This window comes from Canis lupus, unplaced genomic scaffold (assembly GCF_011100685.1).
Source record: "Canis lupus familiaris isolate Mischka breed German Shepherd unplaced genomic scaffold, alternate assembly UU_Cfam_GSD_1.0 chrUn_S576H738, whole genome shotgun sequence".
Classification (NCBI taxonomy): Eukaryota; Metazoa; Chordata; class Mammalia; order Carnivora; family Canidae; genus Canis; species Canis lupus.
The window spans coordinates 8,207-26,979 of NW_023331516.1; positions in this window are offsets into that span (position 1 = coordinate 8,207).

Sequence of the window (18,773 nt, forward strand, 5' to 3'; positions counted from 1 at the left end):
CCAATATTAGTATGAACATTATAGTATTAGTTATAATGTTTATGTTAGTGTGAACATTATAAATATTAACAATGAAACTTTTTTGAGTGAACATTCTTTGAGCAACAGCCAAATGAAATGAAACAGTCATGCTCTTTATGATTTGGTTCAGTTAGTTAATTGAAATATGAGAGATTTCTTTATTTAGTCTTTGTTAAAAAGGGCTTATTGCCTTAGCCAGCTAGTTGCTATTACCAAAATTAAAAACTATATAAATTATATAAAGCTATCCACCGAGGCTAGAGTAAAAGTGATTCTCCCTCCTAAGGACGAAATGATGTCTTTGGTTGAACTGCCAGATACAAAATAACAGCACGAGGGATCCCTGGGTGGCGCAGCGGTTTGGCGCCTGCCTTGGCCCAGGGCGCGATCCTGGAGACCCGGGATCGAATCCCACATCGGGCTCCCGGAGCATGGAGCCTGCTTCTCCCTCTGTCTGTGTCTCTGCCTCTCTCTCTCTCTCTCTGTGACTATCATAAATAAATAAAAATTAAAAAAAAAAAAAACAAAAAAAACAAAATAACAGCACGAGATAAATTATTTTCTGGACCATTATTAAAGGATTAAAGGTAGGTCCCATATTTCTGCTGACCAGACTCATTTTCCTCCTCCATGGTTGGTATGTCTTTGCTCGATTTTGAGTTGTTTATTACAGAGGAAATTGCTGCAATATTAAATAAAGCAAAGAGTGGCAAAGGATGAATCTCATATATGGTTTTTGTTTGTTGGCTTGGTTTTATTTACCATTGTCAGAGAGTCAGGTCAGAGATATTTTGCAAATTATCAAAATTTTCAGTGGGTTAATACCTTAACTTACTTTAAAAATACTTAAAAGCAGATTTAAAGATGGGTTCAAATGCACTGGTCATTAACATTTTTAGAGCTGAAAGTCTGAGCCTTCAGAATGTTTTCTGCCATGTGTGAGGGTAGGAGGACTCGTAACAGAGAAAAAGTTTCATCGTATAGTATGTCCTTAGATATAAGCTTCAATTTTTCTCCTAAGAAACACTATCTTAAAAGAAAACCCAAAGGATAACCTTTTAAGAGAATGTGAGAGCATCTCTCTGCTGGACCATTCGACTTGGCCCATGATGGAATCATATCATAGAAAAATTGAATAGCTTCAGATGTTATGAAATTGGGTCATCTCCTACCATCGTGACTGATCAGAAACTACACCAAAATCAGTGGGAGTGAGGAAAACCCATGGAAATAACTGAAGAGCTTAGAGATGCTTTACTGGGTATTTGATTCAATGATAGTTTAAAACAGATAATCTTCTTTAGTTGTTCTTTAGTGTGAGTCCAGAAGAAATTTACTTTCCAGGCTAAGAGCAAGAGAAATGAAATGAGTAGTAGTATACATTTTTCTTTTTACTAATTATTTTCTAGTTTTTATAAATAATAGGGGAAACAGAGATCATTTACAGAAGAAAATAAAAATCACTTTTATTCCTACTATCCTGTGATTCATTCATCCAGTAGCAGGTGCTACATGCCAGCATTATTCTAGAAACTGTGGTGAAAGCCATAACTGCTAAAGACATTTCTGCCCTCATGCAGCTGACAGTCTCACAGGGGGAGGGAGAGAGTAAAATAAAGTGGGGTCTTTACATTGCTCACAATGTCAGAGGGCATGGTTCACATTCTACTTTATGAGAATCTCACTCCCTGTAACTTTGCAACATGGCCCCAAGAAAGTAAGTTGTGGAATCTTGCTTACAGGAGGGAGGAAGAGGGTGTTTGGGGCGATGGCTAGGCTGCTAGGAAAGGAGGCATTAAAGACTTGAAGATGGTGCTATTGAAAGGAAGGGTGTTCTAGGCAGCAGGAACAGCCTGTGCAAATAGAAGGGGATGTTTGGCAAGTCTGAAGACTGGAAAGAAGACCCATCTTATCTTACTAGATTCTGTACAAGGATGATAGCAGGAGAAATATGTAAAGTAATAAAGAGGTTTATGAAATGAGCATGATATGCAGCCACCGGAGAGTTTTGAGCAGAGGAATCTGACTCACATTTTTAAAAGCTTACTCTAGCTGCTGTGTAGTGGATAGACTATGAGAATGGAAGCCAGGAGGCCTATTAGGAGGCTAATGCACTAATCCAGGTGAAAAATGATGGTGCTTCTGACCGGGGGTATTTGCAGTGGTGAATAGAGTATAGGTTCTGGAAATATTTGGAATGAAGGGCCAATTAAATTTCTGTTCTCATAACATGTAAAATAGAAAGAAAAATAAAGATAACTTCAGAATTTTTTTTGGTTATTATTACCATAATGGAGTATATCTTTCTACTACTTTTGTATGGATTTATGTGTGTGCTGTATGTATAAAATATTGTGAAGTTGTAATCCAATACCCCTGACTCATGTATGCACTTTTTCATTCACTTAATACAACATATATCATGACATGAGGATATTCTGCATCATATTCTGCATCCTTGAATATTTAGTTGAGAATATGGCATTTAAAATGAAAGTTATATAGCATTCCACAAATAGAATATATTACCCAATACATGGAACTGAGAACTGGGTTGGGTGCCATCAGAGATTGAGGGGTGACCTACAGAAGTCTTTCAGAGAAGGGACCAGCTTATGCATGCTATGCTCCTATCTTGCCACTCTAGAGCCCCTTTACCTGGAGATTTGCTGAGCAGTGTACTCCTCAAGTTTGTGAGGAAGCCAAGAGTTAGCTGATCAGAGCTCTGTTCTTTGACAGGCAAGGATACCCTTGTTCTGAGGTCAAAGTCTGAGGTCAGGGTACCCCCGATCTCCCTTCAGCACTGACTGGGCTATGCTAGCATAACACAAGCCTAGGAAGGCTGCTCACGAAGGTGTCTGCTACCTTAGTCTTCCCAGAGATGCTGCTAGAGTCCAGACATACACTACCATCACTGTCTCCACACAGGCAGTGAGTGTGATCTAGGTTCTGCTGGAACCTCATTCTTATTTATCTTAGTTTTTTTCCCTCTCACTTCCCTGTCACGGTGGTGTGGTTGCCTTTCTTTTAATCTGGCATATTTACACCAAAATGACCAGAAATCATGCCTGCTCTCTGGTACATCTATATGGTTCCTAGCGTGTCCTTTTCCCAAGTCAAATATAGGCTTTTTCATAGTTTCATGTGGGTGATTATGTCCACATATTCATATCACCATTTTGCCTGAAAGTCTCTAAAACAGTGTGGGGAGGGGATCCCTGGGTGGTGCAGCGGTTTGGTGCCTGCCTTTGGCCCAGGGCGCAATCCTGGAGACCCGGGATCAAATCCCACGTTGGGCTCCCGGTGCATGGAGCCTGCTTCTCCCTCTGCCTATGTCTCTGCCTCTCTCTCTCTCTCTCTCTGTGTGACTATCATAAATAAATTTTTAAAAAATTAAAAATAAATAAAAAATAAAACTCTCTGTGTGTGTGTGTGTGTGTGTGTGTGTATCTGTCTCAACCAGAGCATTAGATGGGAGCTCCAAGTCACATGGTAATGTACTTCTTAAGTTATTGTTGAATAATTACATTACCTTATTTCCTTGTAGCTTTTAGATATGCTTTTATGAGTATTTCTGGCACTCAAGATAAATTTTAATCAGAATTGAAACACATTTTATTAATTAGATAGTATTACAAGTTATAGGATGTGTCTTAAGTTGGGACTTGCCTTTTATTTCATAGTAGAGAGATAGATACTGTTCAGATTTCAAGACATACACAGCTACACAGTGCATCCTGGAAAATGAAGGTCTTGCCTACAGGGAAATAGGTGAAAAAGAAAATATGACCTCCTTAGACTTACTGTGGGCATCAGAGTTATGACAGAAAGATGACTACACAGGATTAGGTCCCATTGGCTTCTATTCTTTTTTTTTTAATTTATTTTTTATTGGTGTTCAATTTACTAACATACAGAATAACCCCCCAGTGCCCGTCACCCATTCACTCCCACCCCCCGCCCTCCTCCCCTTCTACCACCCCTAGTTCGTTCCCAGAGTTAGCAGTCTTTACGTTCTGTCTCCCTTTCTGATATTTCCCACACATTTCTTCTCCCTTCCCTTATATTCCCTTTCATATTATTTATATTCCCCAAATGAATGAGAACATATAATGTTTGTCCTTCTCCGACTGACTTACTTCACTCAGCATAATACCCTCCAGTTCCATCCACGTTGAAGCAAATGGTGGGTATTTGTCATTTCTAATAGCTGAGGAATATTCCATTGTATACATAAACCACATCTTCTTTATCCATTCATCTTTCGTTGGACACCGAGGCTCCTTCCACAGTTTGGCTATCGTGGCCATTGCTGCTATAAACATCGGGGTTGCAGGTGTCCCGGCGTTTCATTGCATTTGTATCTTTGGGGTAAATCCCCAACAGTGCAATTGCTGGGTCGTAGGGCAGGTCTATTTTTAACTGTTTGAGGAACCTCCACACAGTTTTCCAGAGTGGCTGCACCAGTTCACATTCCCACCAACAGTGTAAGAGGGTTCCCTTTTCTCCGCATCCTCTCCAACATTTGTTGTTTCCTGCCTTGTTAATTTTCCCCATTCTCACTGGTGTGAGGTGGCCTCTCAAGATAAGAAGCTTTTGCACAGCAAAGGATACAGTCAACAAAACTCAGAGACAACCTACAGAATGGGAGAAGATATTTGCAAATGACATATCAGATAAAGGGCTAGTTTCCAAGATCTATAAAGAACTTATTAAACTCAACACCAAGAAACAAACAATCCAATCATGAAATGGGCAAAAGACATGAAGAGAAATCTCACAGAGGAAGACATAGACATGGCCAACACGCACATGAGAAAATGCTCTGCATCACTTGCCATCAGGCTTCTATTCTGATGCAGCTCAATCAATGTTTAGCAATGGAATGCCTGCTTTTTAGGCACTGTGTCTAGGCTCAGAGGAACGAACAATGAATATACATAAACTCGGGGATCCCTGGGTGGCGCAGCGGTTTAGCGCCTGCCTTTGGCCCAGGGCGCGATCCCGGAGACCCGGGATCGAGTCCCACGTCGGGCTCTCTGCATGGAGCCTGCTTCTCCCTCTGCCTGTGTCTCTGCATCTCTCTCTCTCTCTCTCTGTGTGTGTGACTATCATAAATAAATTAAAAAAAGAAATCAATCTAAAAAAACATAAACTCTAGTCTCATAGGATTTACTCTCTATTTAGGAGAAAGATAGTAAACACCTACATACCATGTCAGGTGGTTATAAGTGCCAAATATGTGGAAAGTAGGGTAATAGGCTACAGAGTGAAGTGAAGGTACTATGTTATGTAAGAGGATCAAGGAAAGCCTCTTTAATAAGGTGGCATATGGGTAAGAAAACTATAAGAAGCAAGGAATTAAGCCCTGAGGCTATCTAGAGAAAGCTTGTTTCAGGCAGCGGGAAGTCAAGTGCAAAGGCTCCCAGGTGTAAGTATCCTGGCTTCCTGGAGAGACAGCAGGGAGGCCAGTGTGAGTGTAACAGAGTGAGGAAGGTGAGCAAGGTAGGAGGGTCACAGTGAGTCTTGAATCCTTTCTTGCCTGCCATACTACCATTACTACTTTGGTCTTATAGATCGTGAAGATGATTATATCTTTCAGAACTGCCTTTTAGAACAGAAATGCCCCCAAGGAGAGCAAGACCTTAAACTCATTATCATTATGATGTTAATTTTTCAGTTAACTTTTTAGAGATTCATGGATAACCAGCACACATTTGATTAAAAAGGGAGTGTCTAGCTGGTAAATTAAGGAAGGACAATGTTATCGGGGAAGAGAGCGTGATAATGTAGGTGAGAAGATAACGAAACAAGTTTAATTTATATTGGAGACAATTGCTTCTTGCCTCCCTGAATATAGTTCCTCTTTAAGTCCCCCTTTCTTTTCAGGAGGACTCCACTTCTTGTCCACAGCACATGTTCCATTCTCCAGCCATATGCCGCTGTTTGCTTGGAGCCAATGATCTTTTGCCTAGGCTCAGAGGGAGGTGTGTCTTACGTAGTCTAAACCAATCATTACCCTTCCATCTGCATCAGTGAATGAGTTGGGAAATTGCACGTGACCCGTTTTGTCCAATGAACTGTGAGGAGCAGACTGTTGGGGGCAGGAGCCTTTAGTAAGATTTCTTACATTTTTAAAAGATACCAGAGGAAGAAGAAACCACTTGAGGTGGGCGATTATAACGTGGCCAACACTGCTGTGGTCATCTTGTGACCATGAGGCTAGATATCAACACACAGAAGGTGGCTTGTCATGGTCATGTGGATGACCCAGACACTGCCCACTGATGGATATCTGGCCCTTGTTGCAGAAAGGAATCCCAGAATCCACACTGAGGGGGGGGGGGGGATTTCAAAACATGTATATATGAAATATATATAAATATAAGGTTATACATAACAAACATTAAAAAACCTTATACATCCCTAACAGAGAATTACAAAATATTATGATTATATATTATGCCCCCATTAAGTGCTGTGTTCAAAGAAAATGTTCATGGTATGTTGTCAGAAGAAGGAAGTGCACAGAAATACAATATTTTTTCTAGATCTCACATATATGGACAGAGGGACAACACAGAGAAAGAGAGAAATATATATTCATTATTCATAGGAAAAACTAGAAACAAATAGAGCAAATATTAATAGCTGTTACCTCTGTGTGATAGGATCAGATAGGATCAGAGATGTATTTTTTTAAGTGCAGCTTTTATTTATTTATTTTTAATTTTTTTTCATTTTTATTTATTTATGATAGTCACACACACACAGAGAGAGAGGCAGAGACACAGACAGAGGGAGAAGCAGGCTCCATGAACTGGGAGCCCGATGTGGGATTCGATCCCGGGTCTCCAGGATCGCGCCCTGGGCCAAAGGCAGGCGCTAAACTGCTGCGCCACCCAGGGATCCCAAGAGATGTATGTTTAATGTAATTTTTATACAATTGTTTTAATGCAATTTTGCATTTTATAGTGAGAAAGTAGAGCTTTTACAGTCTTATAAAAAATCATCAATTTTATGAAAATCAAAGGATGATCCATATCCCTCATGGGTCTTCTCTAATACTACTTTTAAGGTACTACAGTCCTTTCCATGAACTGAAAGACTGGGCCCTCAGCTCACCTTAGGCCCACTCTGGCTACTATACTAGGCACTGGCCTCAATTTGCCCTTAAAGAAGCCAGAGGTCTAAACACCGGTGTCTTCAAAACTGCTGAGAATTCCCTGCATTTCTCTATCTAGTGTGGCCAACAGGGTAGCCCTCCAGTGAGTATGAGGCAGTCAACTCAAAGTTGGCTTGGCCCTCTTCTGTGGCAGCCCGCCCTTGGCTTCATGACGTGCATAGTCATTACATGGTGGACCCAAGTCTTCATCAGGCTGTATTCTTAGGTTAGGACACTACCCATTGATGATCTACACTAAACAGGGATGGCAGAGACAGGTGCTACTGCAAATATGTTTTTTCCAAGGGCCAAGAGAGCAAAAGACTTAAGCATGCAAGTGGCATTGCTAAGGTTGCTGCATAGTACAAATTAGGATTCAAGTCAGCTTGAGTCATACAGAGGCTTGGGGCCTCTAAGCTAATTTATGATGACCTGCAGAGGCTAAAATGAGGCAGAATCTGGACTGTCCTACTAATTATGAGACTCTGGGAATGCCTCTTGAGCCATTGGTAAGGTAAGATATTTAGAGCTAAACTAATATGGTTAGAATACATCAAGGCACAATCTTAGTTCTCCTCCTTTTTCCTGGCATAAATATAGCATATAATCTGTCAGCCTATATATATATCAGAGTGGTCTTGGTGTATGGCTTATCTGTCCTATGATAGGGAAAGAAAATGAATGGTGGGGGAATAGGTACTCTATGTGTTCATATGTGGATAGTCTGCTGGTGTGACTGTCAGCATGGTGATGTCCTAAGTCATTAGAGTCTGGGTTCCCCCAAATTCGGAGCCTGAGGCAAGGGGGCAGATAGTCCATTTGAGAGGTGATTCCCTGAAGCAGGAGCAAGGGAGTGGGAAGATGGGAAGGAGAAATGTCCAATACAATGGTGTGTTATCAAGGTCACAGAGAAAAAGATTACAGAAAAAGAAAAAAAAAACTGAGGTTGGTCAGTGGGATTCAGTTTTATGGAGATATGCAGAGAAGGTATGGAAGGACTTCCAGGATTGTCTGCCTGAAGTCTGGAAGGCAGGAGCATTTCTCTACTAGCCCCTATCTTCCACTGGTTTACTGCTGGTTTGGTGCACTCACCTTGCATCTGCAGACCAGCATCTCTGGCAGTCACCTCTGAGAGATGGTATTGGTCGTTTGCAAGGTGAGCCTATGCTTGCACGTAACTGTTCCTAGAGCTCAGGTAGCCAAGGGATGTGACTTTGGGGCCACCAATGTTCCCGGAGTTTTAAGGTGTACCTTAAAAAACTATACCTTGACCTGCAGTCCTTAAATTGCATTTTGGGTCTTAGAGCTAAAGATTAAATAGGTTTGTCTACGTAGTCTATATTTTAATCCATTAGTTAAGTACCTACTATGTTCTAGGTGCCAGGGAAACAGAAACGGATAGGATACCTTCTAAGATTCCAGTTTGTTACAGGAGATAAGCTCTTTACAGTTAAATGTATTACCTACTCAAATAAGATATGCATAGAATGCCTAACATGGTATTTTTGTGGGGAAAGCTGTTTTTATTCCCAACTAAAAAGGACCCTCCAGAGGGAGGTAAGAGTTGGTATACCCAAACACACACACCCCTATACGTGCATGGAAGGATGTGTGCACATACCCATGTGCCCCCGTGTGTACATGTATTTGTGTGTAAAATTCTTTGAGAAAAGGAATGATTGCTTTATGTGAATTATTTATCCTTATTGTCAACATTCAAATCTAGAAGCATTGTAAGATTCACGGAATGCAAAATGATCACACAATAGATTGGTTTTAGTGAACATGTATTTTCTTTTCCATTCATATTGATGCTTTGGATGCTTTTATATTTTTGGTTCTGCGAAAAGTTATGTTCATTGAGAAAAATAAAAATAAAAAGCATCCAAGAGGCTCATTCCTATGTTAGAATTTGTATTCAGCTGAAGAAAACCTTTGCACCTGCCACTAAAATGTATCCACTTCTGGGGTGGAATGCACCAGGTGTTCCCCAGCCTCCATCGGCACGCCAGGCAGTTCAGGACCTGAGAAGGAGGCACCATATCCCAGGCAGATTAAACTGGTGGGGAAATTTCAAGTCGACAGAATGCAATTACCCAAATTGAAATTAGGCCAGGGGCATATCAGGAGGCCCTTCCCATCTGTTGGGTAAAAGGATCACCAGATATTTAACAAGGGCAAGTGGTCAGGATCTCAGTTCTAGGAGTCACTTAAAAGGCAGGCACTTAAAAATGCTAAAGGAAAACTGTACCTGGCATAAAAATCATATCCCTTCACTGGAAAATAAATAACATTAGGCCTTGAGAAGATCAGCCTTTTTCTGCTCTGGGAGGAAAGAAATGTTTATGGATGGGGTGGTTAAATATTTCTACATCAGCTTCTCTTAGCAAGGACATGGTATAATGGACAATTGGTTATCCTGGGTTTGACAAAAAGAGATTTCCCAAACCAAACATATTGAATCGAATACATTTATCCCTGGTCAAAATGGATAGATCCTCCCATTAAGACCTTACGGAATAACACTGTTTGATTTTTCCAGGGACCTTGACACAACATTGTTTCTTTACCAGGAAACTAATTTTTAAAGTTTTCAGCAAAAATAAGTAAGCTGGATCTGGACACCAGATCCCATTTCAGAACCACCTTTGGTTTCCCATTGTCAAAACCTTTCCCATTGTCAAAACCACCAGATCCACAGGTCCACATTAGCACAGTGGTCCCTGACTGTTTCCCTCTCTCTGGACACCTGTGTACCTTTCTCTCAGGAGGGGAGAGAAGACTCTGTCTTAATCTTAAAATCAGAATGAACCCAAGCATTGGCATGAGCCTCCCACCCCCTAGTCAGAGAGAGATGAAGAATGGGCATCTGACCCCAGATGGTTGGATGGCATTCTAGGACATTGAGAAATAGACGGGCTTGCCTATGGCCCTTTTAATAATATGTCCTCCTTTATAGACCAAGAGAACTCAATGTTTTCAGCCTAAGGTCTGGGAGGGGAGGAAGAAAGAGGCATCTCTGGGCGAGATGTCTCCTTTTCCAGATGCTGCTTTTTTGGAGACTTGCTGACACTGGGTTCCTATGGGCCACTCCCCAAAGCAAGGTACCAGGGAGTCTCTTCTCTGTGCCTTCCCTGGGAGGGACTGTTTAATGCCATGCAGCTAATCCTGACAAGCTCTCAATTTCTCTTTCCTACTGAATTTGGAGAGGAAGGAAAAGAGATGAGCTGGTAAGGGGTCTTATTCAGCATTGTTCTTTTTTTCCTTTGTTGGGGTGGTTCACTTTTAACTCTCTTTGCTAGCCAAGAGGTGACATCCTGGGGACCCTGACAGTACGGCCACTCCTGGAAGGGGTAAGGCAAGGTTAACTGACAAATTTAGCACAGCTGCCCATTGGGGGGTTGGGGGAGAGCTACAGGCAGGCCATGTACACACTGAGTTACTTGCAGCATCTCTGTCCCTCCTCCCCTGCACACACATATGTACCTGTCATTAAAGCAGTTAAGGTAGGAGAGCAGAGTAATTCCAAAAGTCTAGGGATTTCACACTGGTTTCTCCCATTCTGCAATGCCAAGCCTTCCTGGACGGTCTCCTAAAAATGAGCTCAGTGTGACCTAATGGTCCATCCTAGGCATAAGTGACCATTGTTCTTAACTCTGAACAGGTGTAAACATTTGCTTGCACTTGATGAATTCGATGAGAGCTGCTTACCTTTTTTTTATGGTCTTGTTTGTGTAGTCTCTTATCTTCTGAGGAGGAGGAGGAGGAGGAGGGGGGGGAGGAGGAGGAGGAGGGGAGGAGGAGAGGAGGAGGAGGGAGGGGGAGGAGAGAAGGAGAAGGAGGCCGAGACAGCCTGAATGAACTCATTCCTACCCTCCTCCTCAGACTATCGAGAATCCCTATCCTCCTCCTCCTCCCTTCTTCTTCTTCTTCTTCTTCTTCTTCTTCTTCTTCTTCTTCTTCTTCTTCTTCTTCCTCTTTCTTGTTTTTTTTTCTAATTAGCCAGAACCAATTTCTTTGTTTTGTTTTCTATCTTGATAATTTGTGAATAACAAGTTTTTTTCTCACAGAGAGGAAAACAGAGAGAGAAGTTATTAGTTAATGTTGATCCGAACTCTGCAAATGTTAAAACTTGACATTATTATTTAGAGGTTTGGTTTGTACTAATTACCTCTTAGTTTTACTAGCCCTATATAACAAGCTACCTTCTGCAAATTTTATGGGAAAGCCAGTTTTCTGAAAGGATGAAAGTTGTTGGAGCAGGGAATGAAATAGGCTGCTAAGTTTTATTTTCCACTAAATAATTCTCCTCAAGGTGGGTAAACTTTCAGTAGTTAAATTGCTAAAAATGAAGATTCTACACTACAAGAGCAGATCTTCAGGAGACAATATATGTCTGTGTTCATAGCATTTATGAGTGTCAGTAAACAGTCAGTACATTTATGTCCCCCCATTACCTTTCGGTCATAAACTTCCTTAAAGAAAAACGAATAATTATGTTTCCTGACTGCAGAATGAGCATCAACATTCAAATACTGAAAGCCCTGGGTGGGATGGATGGTTACACCTAGACTTCCAGGGATTGAGCTGTTTTCGAGGCATTGGCTAGAGTGTCAGGCCTAACTGCTTGGCCTTGATTTAGTGCATTCACAGAGATGTCATCTCTAGAAGGGAAATCATAATTTGTGGGGCTATTTTTGGACTTGGGGCCTCCCAGCCTACAGCTGTTGGGAATGGCTGGGCGTCACATTAAAGCCCCTGGCTGAAGCGTGTCAAGCTTGTGCTATTGGCCTGAAGCTCGCCATCCACCCCAGGGGCCAGCCAGTGTATCCCTGGAGCTAAAATGATGCGGTTGTCATCGGAGTTTAACAAGCACATCCCGGCATCAGTGGACTATTGGAGTTAGGAAACGACCTTAGATGACCTCATTACAACCTGCATTTTACACAAGAGGCTTTGGCTGGGGAATCATTCTATCCAGGGTCCCAAGCAACAAGTCTCACATCTCCTGGCTTTGGGTTTGGTACTCTTAAATATTGTCCTTGGGGTCAGGAAGGTGACATAGGTTAGAGGGTAAGGAATAGATTTTTAAAAAGTGAGTTAGGAAGACAAGAAAAGTAAATCTGAGAGAATTGCATTTTTCCTTTGTAGTTCATATGAGTTTCATTATTCCTTGTATCTCAATCAGAAAACACATCGATGCAACTTCTCCACCACTAGAAATGTGCAAATGGAAATGAAAGGAAATAAGACAATTGAATATTTTTCTAGATCAGCACTTTTCAAACTGTCATGAAAGACAGGTTTTTGTTTATTTCTAATTGACCTCAGCTGATATCTCTGTAATGTGCGATAGAAATTACTAGAAAAAATGAAGTGTAGACTTTCAAAATACAAGTCCAAACTTTTATTTCTTGGAGACAAGAGACATAAACTTCTGCTGACAAATTACTATATAGTTGCTAGACACTTATTCTTGATCGCAGTACACACTGATCATGGACACAGGAGAACTGCCTTGGTCTCTTTTTCTCTATTATTTTGTGCTTTTGTCTGGTTCTCTAGGTTGCAACTTTCTGATATCAGGGATAGGATCTAGGCATCTGTCATTTTTGATAGGTACTTTATTGCGTTGAATAACAACTTAAGAAAAAATTTAAATGTTTCCTCGTGTAAAAGGAAAAAAAAAAAAGTTTACAATCATAAAAAAAAAAAACAAAAAACCCAGAGATCAGTGTATGGATTCTTCTTAAGAGACTTAAAATGAGACTTACATTTTTGGTTTACGTGGTTTGAGTGTAAAGAGGATTGAATATATTAAGCATTTCCGTTGTCATTAAGTTTGAACTTTCTACCAATTCTTATATCCTCTAAAAGACCTGTAGACCTTCTAAGTGCATCAATTAGGATTAAGTTTGTTAGCTTTAGGAAATAAAAAGTATGTAACACCCAGGTACATTTAAGTCTCAGATAAGCATTGAGTGCTTTTTAAAAGTATGGCCCAGATATTTCATGAGAAGTGCCATGTGCAATATTTGGGCGGGACATAATTTGTATTAAAAATGTATTAATCGGGATCCCTGGGTGGCTCAGCGGTTTGGCACCTGCCTTCGGCCCAGGGTGTGATCCTGGAGACCTGGGATCGAGTCTCACATCGGGCTCCCTGCATGGAGCCTGCTTCTCCCTCTGCCTGTGTCTCTGCCTCTCTCTCTCTGTCTGTGTCTCTCATGAATAAATAATAGATAAATAAATAAATAAATAAATAAATAAATAAATAAATAAAAATCTTTTTAAAAAATGTATTCATCGTTTGTCTGAAATTCAAGTTTAACTGGATATCTTGTATTTTATCCAGTAATTCTTCTTTTTTAATTTCTTTTTAAAATTTTTAATTGAAATATAGTTGACATACAATATTATGTTAGTTTTAGGTGTACAGCATGGTGATTCTAATTAGTAGTGAACTTTTAGCCTGGACTTCTGCAGATGTTTCTAGAGAGAAGGCTCAGCCCAGCCAATCAAATGTGGTCATATTGACCCTACCTTGCTTAGCTTTTGGCCAGCTGGAAGCTGAATAGTGAATACAAAGTAATGATATTCCTTTTAGGAAAATGTGTTTCTCATGTGACAAAGCAGCTACTATCTGTCCTGACTTTGAGGCTGTTAGTTGGTTGTTTTCTAAAGCTCTGGTTCACTGCTGGCAAAAGTCATGGCGGAAGGTTGTTTGTAAGAAGGCCACAAGAATCTGCCAGCTACATGAAGACAAAGTTGGCTCAGTGGTCTGCAAATAGTGGATTCTTTGCACAGAAATATACAAGGAGACAGTGATAGCCACCCCCCAAAAAGAAAGAAAGAAAAGAAAGAAAAGAAAGAAGAAAGAAAGAAAGAGAAAGAAAAAAGAAAAAAGAAAAGAAAGAAGAAAGAAGAAGAAAAGAAGAAAAGAAAGAAAGAAGAAAGAAAGAAAGAAGAAAGAAAGAAAAGAAAGAAATTCCCTGTTTCTACAGCATATTGTAAGCAAACTGATGTTACAAATAAACTTATGAGAAAGAAATGCAAAGGCAGAATTAGTGGATATTTAAAAATTAATGTTTTAGATACTTATGTAGGTTTACTGTAGGTCTGCAAAGATATGTCCTTTGCCGTTGGTAGCTGTTTTTCTTTCTTTAAATGAGAATATTTGGTTATAGGCCTTAAATCAGAGTTTTGTCATTGTTAAATTATAGAATTTATGCTCCCAGTCTTTAAAGAAAGGTAAACTTTTCTTAAAGTGATGTCTGATTCAGGTAAGAAGGAAATGGCTATTTCAAGTGCACACACAATTTATTTTAATGTCATATCTGGGTGTTTTAAAATGTCCTGTCAGCTAACAACAACAACAACAACAACAACAAAAATCTTAAGAATATACTTACCTAAGAGAATTCTTTAAAAATAATATTTATTTTAAATAATGAAATATATGCTAATTTTAAGACAAATTTGAAAATGCTGGATTTCTGGAGGGATAAGGAAAAAAAGTAAAATCACCAATAACACTATCATAGAGGAAACATTTCCACTATTGTTACTTCGATGTAGTTGTTCTATTGTCTTGTCTATGTGTTTTTAGTTCATAGTTGGAAACCTACTGTATATACAAGGTTGTATTCTGATTTTTTCTTTTTTAAAAAATATTTTATGTATTTATTCATGAGAGATAGAGAGAGAGACATAGGCAGGGGGAGAAGCAGGCTCCATGCAGGAAGCCCTATGTGGGACTTGATCCCAGGACCACAGGATCACCCCCTGAGTCAAAGACAGGCGCTCAACTGCTGAGCCACTCAGGTGTCCCTGTATTCTGATTTTTTCATTAGCTATTTGACTTAAGCATTTCCCATATGTTAAAGTATTTCTTAAGTATCATTTTAATGGTTGAATCATACTCTGTACTGTGATTTACTTAACCAAACTAGAGTTGGATACTCAGAGTTCTCCCAATTACCTATTCCTAAATGTCTAGTGATGATCTGTTTGGATTCCTAGAACCGAAATTACTGGGACTGACAAGGATGAAAAGTTTTAAGGCTATACATTTTGTTAAGCTCTATTAGAACCATTATAGATATTTACTAGGAATCTGTAAGAGTGCCTATATCACTGACCTTCATTGCTGTCATTTATTTCATTTTATTAACCTAGTGTATTTGTCTGAGTTTTCCAGAAAAACATAACCTGTAAGATGTGTTTGTATGCAAAGAGAATCTTAAAGGAATTGGCTCATGTGATTCTGGGGGGTGGGAGTGGATCCCCAAACTTCAGGTCAGGTTGTCAGGCTGAAGACTCAGGAAGAGCTGATGTTGAATCTAGAAGCCAAAGGCAGTCTGGAGACAGAATTTCTTCCTTCTAAAAGGATCTCAGTCTTCATTCTTAAAGCCTTTACGTTTTTGGATGAAGTTCAGTCCCATTGTGAAGAATAAGGTGCTTTACTCAGAGTCTACTCATGTAAATGTAAACCACATCGAAAAATACCTCACAGCAAACATCTAGACTGGTATTTGACCAAATGACTGGGCACTATAGCCTAGCCAAGTTGACACATACAATTAACCATCACATCTGTGGTCCAAATAGTGTTTATACTATTTGATAGAAGGCCATGTTCTTTCTTTCCAGTTTTTTCTCTGTTCAGTACCATCTGTTTCTATGAAAACACACTGACTTATTTAGGACTTTTATGTATACTGTGAGTTTTCTGTTGTAAACACAAAGATTATCTTAATCTAGTTTTGGAATAAAACATTTAAGATCTCCATCAAGTGATGCTGAGAAAAAAATCTGGGTTTGGGCTTTATGCAGATGTGAGTTAGGAATATTCCCCTACCACGTTACAACTGTATTAATTTGGTTTGGATAGCTAAACCCTTTCCTTCTTAATTTGCTCAACTAAAAAGTAGGGAGAATCATACCCATTTTCCAGTAACTTGTTAAGTTCTAACTGGGGAAACATTTATGAAATTCTAGTACAGCATCTAGTATATGAAAGGCCATCTATATGATCAGTACAGAAAAACCTTCCCTGTCTCTGAACATTTAGTAGTTCCACTCGTAGCAATTTTCCTCCTAGAAGACTTAAACATTTTTTCCATTTTAAGTATAAGCCTCATTTCCCTTCTATTTCATGAAGTATTGCATTTTAACCACTGATAGATAAATTAGATGATTTTAAATAATATTTTACTCATTATCTAACAAATATTTATTAAATGTCTATTAAATCCCAAGGATTGTTCTGGGTGCTGGAGATTTAACAGTGAAGACGATAATAAATTCCTTGCCCTTTTAGCTTGGATATTAGTGGGAGAGACTCTCAAAGAAAGAAATCAATAAGCATAAAATCACACTACAAGTAATATCATATTAGTCAGGGTAGGCTAAGTGATGCTGTGGTAAGTCACTAAATCTCATTAGCATAATTACAACAAAAGTTTATTTCTTGCTCGTGACAAGTCAGTGGCTGGTTCAGGTGGACTATTTGAAGCAGCTATTCTAAGCCTTCCCATATGCTTCCTCCATAAGCACATGCTTCCATCAGGGAAGAGTGGACCAGTGAATCAAACAGCAACAGTTAAAAGCTTCTACATGTATCACTTTTGCTTCATATTTTTATTGGCCATAGCAAGTCACATTGTCATGCCTAATTTCAATGAAGAGGAGAAATGTGACTCTTGGTAATCCTAGTGGTAAAGGAGAAACATATGTGACTACCACAGTATTAAGTATATAAAAACAAGAGAATAAATAAGTATTTTTAAAAGATAATAAAACAAAATAAACATAAGTTTTCAAGTATATCATTGTTTACATTTATAATAAAATATGTATTTAAAAAATTGGGTCAACTTAAAGTTATTTAATAACAATTATTAAAATTTAGTATTTAGATAAGAGGAAAGGCATTTAGGTCATTTATGAATGACTGATGTTTAATAGATATTGAGATGTTAAGTCTACTTGAGGACAAGGGTGATGGTTTTTATATTGCTATTCTGGTTATTTAGGCACATACAAGATGCTCAGTAAAACTTCGTTGAAGTTAATAATGTTCATTGTTTTAAATTATTCTTCTCCATTTGGTTGACTGTCTTAAAATATAGTCCATTATAATTTTGCTCAGAAGCAAGGCCAATTTTCATTGTTTTTATCTACATTAAAATTTTACATTTAATTATAGTTTAAATTTGGACCACAAATGCTTGAATCACTAGTGGTCTCTTTCTCCTAGTTGTCTCGGGTATGTTCCTAAACCATGGGTATGTCCAGTAGGACAAAAGACTACTACTTTACTGTTGGAGTTTGTGATCTACCATCTTGTCTTCTAAAACAACAAACAACACAACAACAACATTTTACCTTTAATATCTGTTTGGCAACTGCTGTGTTGAAGAGATTTCACAAATTTGAATAAAGAGGGCAACAAATACCGAGTGGCAGTTTGTTTGTTTTAATTTATTCATGATCATGAATGTAAGAATAGTATACTTGCTTTCAAAGATAGCATATGATGCTGATGGTGATGATTGATGGTGATGATGATGATGATTGATGATGCCTCTCTTTCTATTGTCTTTCCTTTTGCTTTTGACTAAGTCTTTGTCATTTAAAAAATAAATCAGCCAAAGAGAGGACCCAGTTATTCTTTGACTGGATAGATCAAGAGCAAACCAGAAGAGAATCTCTGTCTCTACCCAACTGAACCTCGTTTCGGTTACCATCACTTCTCTATTATGGATGGTATGTCTGAGATGTTGTCTCTATCCTAGAAACCAAGAACTTGTCTTAAATCAGTGCCTCTCCAGTCTGTGCCATGAATCCCGTGAATCTCTAAGAGTCCATGCCCTTTGATGAGTTTGCTGCTCTTGGATTTGTACAAAATTTGTTTGTTACTTGGCAAATGGGACACAGCTGGCTTCTGATTTAGAGAGTGTTTTAAATTAGTTACCTCCTACCTTAACTTGATCATTTAAATGGAAAGCACTATGGCTCCAACAGAGTAGACATGATATAAAACCATTTCCGACATGAGTATCTTGCCTCCTCAGTTGTGATGGCTACTGGTATCTCTGAAGGAAAATAAATAATAAACAAACAAACAAATAAATAATACTAAATAAATAAATAAATAAAACACGGGTTCTGCGATTCTCACAAGTGGTAAACTGTCTTTGCATTATTTAAGAAAAGCTTTAAGTGTTCAATGAATGTGCTTTAGACTAATGACAGTTGATGCCAAGAATTATAGCAATAATCCAATACATTTTGTAAAGTGGCAATTTGTGTAGAAATTGCAGAAAGCATCAACACTGCTGGGAACTTTACATATAAGTGAGCTATAGCGTGGGTGAAGGAGTTATTTATTTGGTCTTTCATTTGTAACTAAGACACTAATCTTTTCCTTCCAAGGAGTAGCTAGGCCAGTTATTAGTAAAAGAATATTGATAGCCTTTGCTCATCATGGCAAATTGAGGATCCTGACCTTAAAAGTCTTAGTATTTGGAGGAGCCCTTAATAAGTCATTTAGGAGAACAGCATTCTATAGTTGAAGATGGCT